Raw genomic sequence first — 6,749 nt, 5'->3', positions numbered from 1 at the left:
TTGTTAACAAGGCCAGGGTGGACAGAGGGGCCAGGGTGGACAGAGGGGCCCTGGAGGAGAGCCGGCGGCCTGGGAGGCCTGGGACACCGGGCTCTGGGTGGACGCCGGATTGTTGCTGAGAGTCTGCAGCTTCCTCTGACCCCTCTGCCTTCCTGCAAAATTAATCACCTTCTTTTCACCAGCTCCACGCTGGGGAATGCCCAGACCCCACAGGCACGAAGTGATTTCATTGCCAACCATGTTGGCACCCGCGGGGCTGCCCCTGGAGGCTGTGGACACCAGGTGCGGGCCGCGGGGCCTGAGCTGGAGAGAGGCAGGACAGGGTGACGATGGCGTCAGTGGGCTGGAAGTGCGTTAGGTTAAGAGCCATCAGCGTGGCGAATTCTGTCTCTGTCTTCCCTCGATGTGCCCCGAGAGCACCCGTCGCCCGGCTCCTGCTCCCGGCACAGCTTGCTTGCGCTGCCTCCTCCACCTGTGTTTCTCTGGCCCCTGTTTACCCAGGAGCCGGCCTGGCCGGGCTCTGCCCTTGCGCCTCACACAGACCCCGAGCCCCCCGGCACGGAGCTCTCGGGCAAACCTGAAGAGTCAGGAGCAACGCAAACCCAGGCAGGAGCCCCAGACGCCGCAGGTGCCCAGTGGGCCCCAGCAGAGGGGGAGGGGCAGGCACGCGGTCCATGGGGCGGGCACGTGGTCCAGAGCGGAGCTGTGAGGACACCGCACAGCACCCACGGGCCCCATGCGCCTGGCAGGGCTTCCGGCCCCGCAGCGGCCTGGGCAGGCCCCGGCACCCCTGTGGGGTCATCAGGCCCTCGGAGACCTACAGAAACCAACGGCAACACTGAGCATCCCCCGCCGGCTGGAAGGAGACAAAACCCCAACGTAAGAAAGAGCATCCACAACTATTTTTAAATTGTTTGATATGAAATATACATTTTCTGGAAGACATGAAACACCAGTGGGGCGGGGGACGGGCTTCTCCCCCTGCCCCTGCTTTGTCAGCCCTCCAGGGCGGCACCCACACTAGGGTGACCTTTGGCTGATTCTTACAGGTTTGACCCCAAGCAATGAGGTTCACGTTGTGGGGAGGTTTGCTCCCCACTGCACTGTTCAATGCAGGCCACTTGTTCTATAACAGCGAGAAACAGAACAGCTTTTGTTTCGAATTGTTTTTAAATTCAGCTTGACTTGGCTGCCACCTACCTGGCCTGGTTGAAAGTCGAAGCCCATTCTGGGGTTTCTCCACCTGCTCCCCTGAGTCCTGCGAAAATCCTGGGCTTATGCAATCTAATACCTCTGGCAGGCGCTTCCGGAACCTTCTGAAACCTAAAGAAACAGTTGATTCCCTGGTGCCAGCACGCGGGGAGCATGCAGCGGGAGGCGGGGGAGGGGCGCGCCCCGGGAGCAGCCAAAACTCGGAGGATTCGTTCCCGCAGAGACTCCTGCTCATCACACCTGGACCTGAGGCCGGCCTGAGCCCGCTGCCCGGGGTGGTGAAGGGGCCCTAAGCCCGGGAGCGGCCGTGGGGAGGCCCCAGGGGCCTGCTCAGTGCCTCCCTCCAGGGCCACAGGCTGCAGCGTGACGCAGCCCAGGGGGCCTCATGCTCAGTCCGCAAGTGGAGGGACACCTGTTACCCCAAGGCTCAGAGAGGGCGAGGCCAGGTGTGGCTCTGCCGCACCTGCGGGTGGCACTACCTGATGGGCACTCTGGGGGGTGGGTTGTCCGTATGTGGGCCCAGGTCACCCATTTGACTGTCCCTGTCGTTAGATTTTTCGATATTGACATTTCCTTGTAGAAATGATCATAAAATAAATATTGTCAAGTGCAGTCTCTATGCTCAAGGCACCGTGAAGAGCACCTGTCCTTCTAAGTCGAGATTTATAGCTGCCGTGGGTGGGGAGTCTGAAACGTCAGCTCAGCTAGAGAGGAATTAACCAATTGCCCCCAGAAAAGTTATGACGAACTAGACTTTCCAGGGTAAGGCAGGAAAGTGCCAGTTTCATGCTTTTTCCCATTTACAACAGTCACTGTTTCCCGCGAGCCGTGTCACGGCAGAGGAAGCTGCAACTTTCAATGTTTCGTAACTGATTCACGCAAGTGACGGGAGCGTCTCCTTCCTGATGCTGACCCTGAAGGTTCTTTGTGTTTCTGTGCGGCTCCATTTTCCTGCGTTTCTGGCAAGATCTTAAAATTGAATTGTTTATATTTTATCATTGATGTGTAGAGCGCTTTATATATTAGGAATATTGTGACTTGTCTCTTATTATCTTGAAAATATTGTCTCTCCATTAAAATGTCTGTTTCTCAGTTTACCTTTATTCATAACAGCTTTTCACATACGAGACCAGTGCCACACACATGTACGTTCCTCCATTTTACACGGACAAATTGTTGATCTATTACTTCCTGACAACTAGGTGCGACTGCTAGCTTTGTAAGGTCCTTATTAGCAAAAACTCATAATTTTACAAAAATATTGTTATATTATCTTGTAATTAATAGAAAGGTAGGCCACACGTAAAGATTCATGTGTATGATGCACTTATTTTTATATAAACGTATTTATGACGTTTGTATATAAACTTACGTGCGTGTGCATGCAGTTGAATGTACGCGTGTGAGTATTATTACGTAGATGGCCATCACGTAGGTGTGCCTGTGGGTGAACGCACCCTTCACCTGGGAAGTGCGTGGAGGGAAAGGACTTCATTATTTCCACCTATATAGTCAACTGTCCTTTCTGATAAAAAATTCTAGTTTTCACACGAGTTTTGAGACCCAGATGACATCCCTGGGGGATGTCACCTTTGCGGGTGAATAAACAACCCCAAGCCCTCCCAGGCGGGGTTGCTGGCCATTTCATCATCGCGTGTGCGTGACCCGTGCTCGGCCTGGCTGCCGGGGGTGTCTGGTTCCTGCTGGCTGCGGGAGCCTATTCGTGCAGGGCTGCGCGGCCGGGGACTTCCGTGTGTTTCTTTGAGATCAGTTCCCTGGAGCCACACAGCATGAATATTCCTAGGATTTTTGAAATGTGATTTCAGCAGAAATGTGTGGCAATTTTCAGTTCTGCTAGAAGTAGCCAAGATCACCTTTTCCATCACGTCCCCACCGGCGCTGATGCCGGTCGAGCAGCCCACGGGAGGCGCTGACGTGACCATGACGGACGCCCCGTCCTGGCTGAGCTGCCCGTTTGCACCTGTGCTGTCAGCACCTGTGCCCCTGGGCAGACCCAGCTCGCTTGGGGAGACATGGCTTGGGAGGAGTTCATCTGAGGGCCTCAAAAATTCAAAATAATTTTCATGAGTGGGTTTGGGAAGCAGAATAATTGTCATGAGTGTTCCGAGTGTGACAACATTGAGACCTGTCTCCCCCCATGAACCCCCAGCGGCCCTGCACTCGTCAGCTTGCCAGTTCTGGGGTTTAGCGCACAGCTGCTCTCGGAGCTCTCCAGATGGCCGGGGATTTGAGGGGCCACTCCGCTGCGGAAGGGGGACCCCTGGCGCCCCCAGCTACTCGCCTCTGCACACACGGACCTTGGTCAGAGGAAGCCGGCCCTCCTGAGCCCCAGCGCCCTGCTCAAGGCTCACCCGTCACGGCGCCTCACGCAGACGGGGCCCCACCACCCACTCCGTGCCCGGAAAGGATCCTGTGGGCAGCCGGCAGCTTCCCACGTCCCTGGGAGCCAGGAGGCCCGGCTCACACTGGCCCCTCTGTTCCAGCCCACGCACTTGCACTGGGGAATCCCGAGCTCACAGGTGGGGAGCAACTTCAGCGGGTCGAAGGGAGGCCCCGGTCGCTGCTGTTGACAAGCCCAGCCTGTCAGGGCCTGCTGGTGCTGGCACCAGCCACAGCCAAGAGCCCAGGCCTCCAGGGACATTTGGGCTCCTGCTTTATTGCCCGGACCCTGACACAGAGGAGGGCCTGTGCAGGTTTGCAGATTGGAGTGAACCCGGAGGTTGCCAACGCCAGAGGCCTGCGCCTTAGGGTGGGATGAGCGAATAACGCAGGTGTGAGGAAGGGCAGGGGCGGCTGTTAATGTGACTGTGAAAGGTCCAGCAACCCCTGGGAAGACACCAGCCAGGGACAGCAGCCAAGGACAGCGAGCAGCTGGAGTGACAGCAGGGGCAGCTGACTAATTGCCTTGGTGAGAAAGAGTAGAGCTGGCAGCTTGTGTGTCCCTCGGGCCTTGTCCCTGGGGGTGGGTGTCTCTGGGGGGCTTGTCCTTGAGGGTGAGTGTCCCTGGGGGGCTTGTCCTTGGTGGACCTCGAGGTAGACATCAGAGGGAGAGACTGGTGATCAGGTTTGGGATACTAAGCTGAAAGGGCCCCAGAATCTGTCCGCTGACTTTCTGAGCCACGAGGACACCGCCTAGTGCCTTGTTGACTCCACCCCAACCCTGAAAGTCCCCCACAAAACCAAGCCCTGCATGCTGGGTGCATTCCTGTTTCAAACACAGCGACACCTGTTACAAATCAGCCCCAAAGGGTGTGACTAGAGATAGAAGGTGCCCATTTAACAAAGTGCTTTATTGAATCAATCAATCAATTATTTTTGTGGACAGGAAGAGGTTTATATAGATGTTTTAATTGTACTCCAACAGGGTCGGGGTACATGTTTCAGGGGTAACATAAATATTTGCCTGCTTTAACAAATGTAGGAATTTAAAAACCAGAGAAAAGAAACTGCTGAAGAGTAACAGGATGCACGCTGCCCGGCATCAAAAGGAAGCTTCTAAAAATAGTCTTGATGGTTCTCCTTGCAATGTTAATGGTGCTCCTGGCAATGTCCTTTGGAAGGAAAAGAGGGGATGTCACGGGTTGGGGGAGGGACGTGGGGAGCTGCTCCTGGCCTAGAAAAAGCTAGGTCAGTGTCTCTTGAATTATGCAACTGCAGTTGTTTCTATTGTGGAAATAACGGAAATACTTGAACTGTCACTGAACACCTTTTTTTAAATTCATCTGATTTTATGCGACAAGGACTCTGCACTCCTGGTCCGAGAGTCTAGGGACGTCAGGAATGCTGGGAAGTGAGGGGAGCCTGGAGGTGCCGGGGTCCATCAGCCCCAAATGGGGTCATTCAATTCCAGCAGGAAACTGATTTTCTGAAGTGTTGTCAACCCCCGTGGACATTCTTACTCTGGAGAGCTGTGAAAAGAAAATGGTCAGCTGCAGCTAATGGTTGTCAAACTGGTCATCTGGCAAGCCTCTTACTTCAAGCCAGTCTGAGCTCAGGAGGTGGCCCTTGGTGGCCACAGGGACGTCGCTTCTAGCATGTACCCAGCCACGCTTGCCGCGGGACACAGGCCTCTGGCGAAAACACACCCGAAGCGTGAGCGGGAACCAGCCACGACGAGCGGGAAGGGCCACACACACCTGGGGTGGCCGCTGCGTTTGGGGCGTCTAATGCGGCATCAGCAGATGGTCAGAAGGGGTCTGTGGAGAGCTAGTGTAACAGGGGGGATCCCAGGAAAGGGGGAGTTTCCAGGTTCCCTGCCCCACCCAAGGGAGGGTGGAGCTGAGCAGGGAGAGAAGAAGCTGCAGAGGAGACTGAGGAAGGAAGCAGGAGGGAGCCAGAGGGAGTCCTGGAGGAGGCCCTTGGAGCCGAGAGACACGTGAAGAAACTGTGCCTGCCTTTTGGTCGTGGACGGGGTGACACAGATGTGGGTGAGACCCGTGGGGAGGTGACAATGGCAGCTTTTATCTTGATGTTGATTTTGCTCTTTTCCTTCCGGGCTTGTCTGGTTGTTTCTGGCCCTTTTCTGTGGGTCCCCACTGGAAGATGCTTTAGACTTGGGGCAGGCTTTGGGGCCTTGTTCTGGGCCGATCCCATATGGATGGACTTTTACCCACGAGGGGACGGGTCACTTTGGGTGCTTCATTTAGAAACTAGATTCTTTGCCTTTCCTGTATTGTTTCCTAGTTGTATTAAAGTTCCTTCCCATTAAAGTCTCCTATGTTTTGTGTTGATGCGGCGGATGGCAGAACCCATTTAGAGCAGGCAGGTGTGCGGAGTCTGGGCTGCCCCTCTCCCTGCCCTGGAACACTAGGAGGACAGCGTGGGGGAGGCCAGCAAAGCGCTTGCGTGGGCTTGGCGTGGCCAGCTGAGAAGGTTGGGGAAGTCCTGCACTCTGAAGTAAGTCAGGGCTCAGGACAAACGGCTCTTCGCCGTGGGACTTTAGTGATCTGGCAGCTGAACTCACCCGTTGCTTCACTCTGACTCCGCTGTGGGGGTTCCACTGCTGCTGGCAGAGGAAACTGACCTGCCGCTGGTCGCTGGGCCGAAGGCTGCCCTGACTTCTGAGGCCGATGTGGTCCACGTGTGCAGGTGCCTCCACGCAGAAGCTCAGCAAATGGTCCTCTCGTTTACAGCAATCAGTTATGAAAGGAAAATTATGCCTTTAAATAAAAAGGATTAAATTTAATAATTGTCTTCTTGATTTTGACCTGCAAAATCACTGTGTAGAGGCTCTGAAACTGGATGTGAAGATGTTATGCTGAATACGTAGAAGAAAATTGGCATTCATGAAATATTCAGGAAAAACATTTGAGATGCAGCTTATATTGGACAAAGAGAGCATTTTGCAAACAACTGCCTTTCTATTGGCCCACGGGCCTCCCCGAAGTCTGTAAATGGCCCTGTCGGCAAATAACTGCCTTTCACACCCTCCCTCTGCTGTGGCCGGAGGAGCACACCGTCATGACATCACTCTGCCTTACAAATGGAAGTAGCCTGACAGCCTCCCGTGGGGCTGA

Source organism: Talpa europaea, assembly GCF_964194135.1.
Source record: "Talpa europaea genome assembly, chromosome: 6".
In the NCBI taxonomy this organism is placed as follows: Eukaryota; Metazoa; Chordata; class Mammalia; order Eulipotyphla; family Talpidae; genus Talpa; species Talpa europaea.
The sequence above is the reverse complement of the archived record's forward strand: the minus strand, read 5'-3'. Positions refer to the sequence as shown.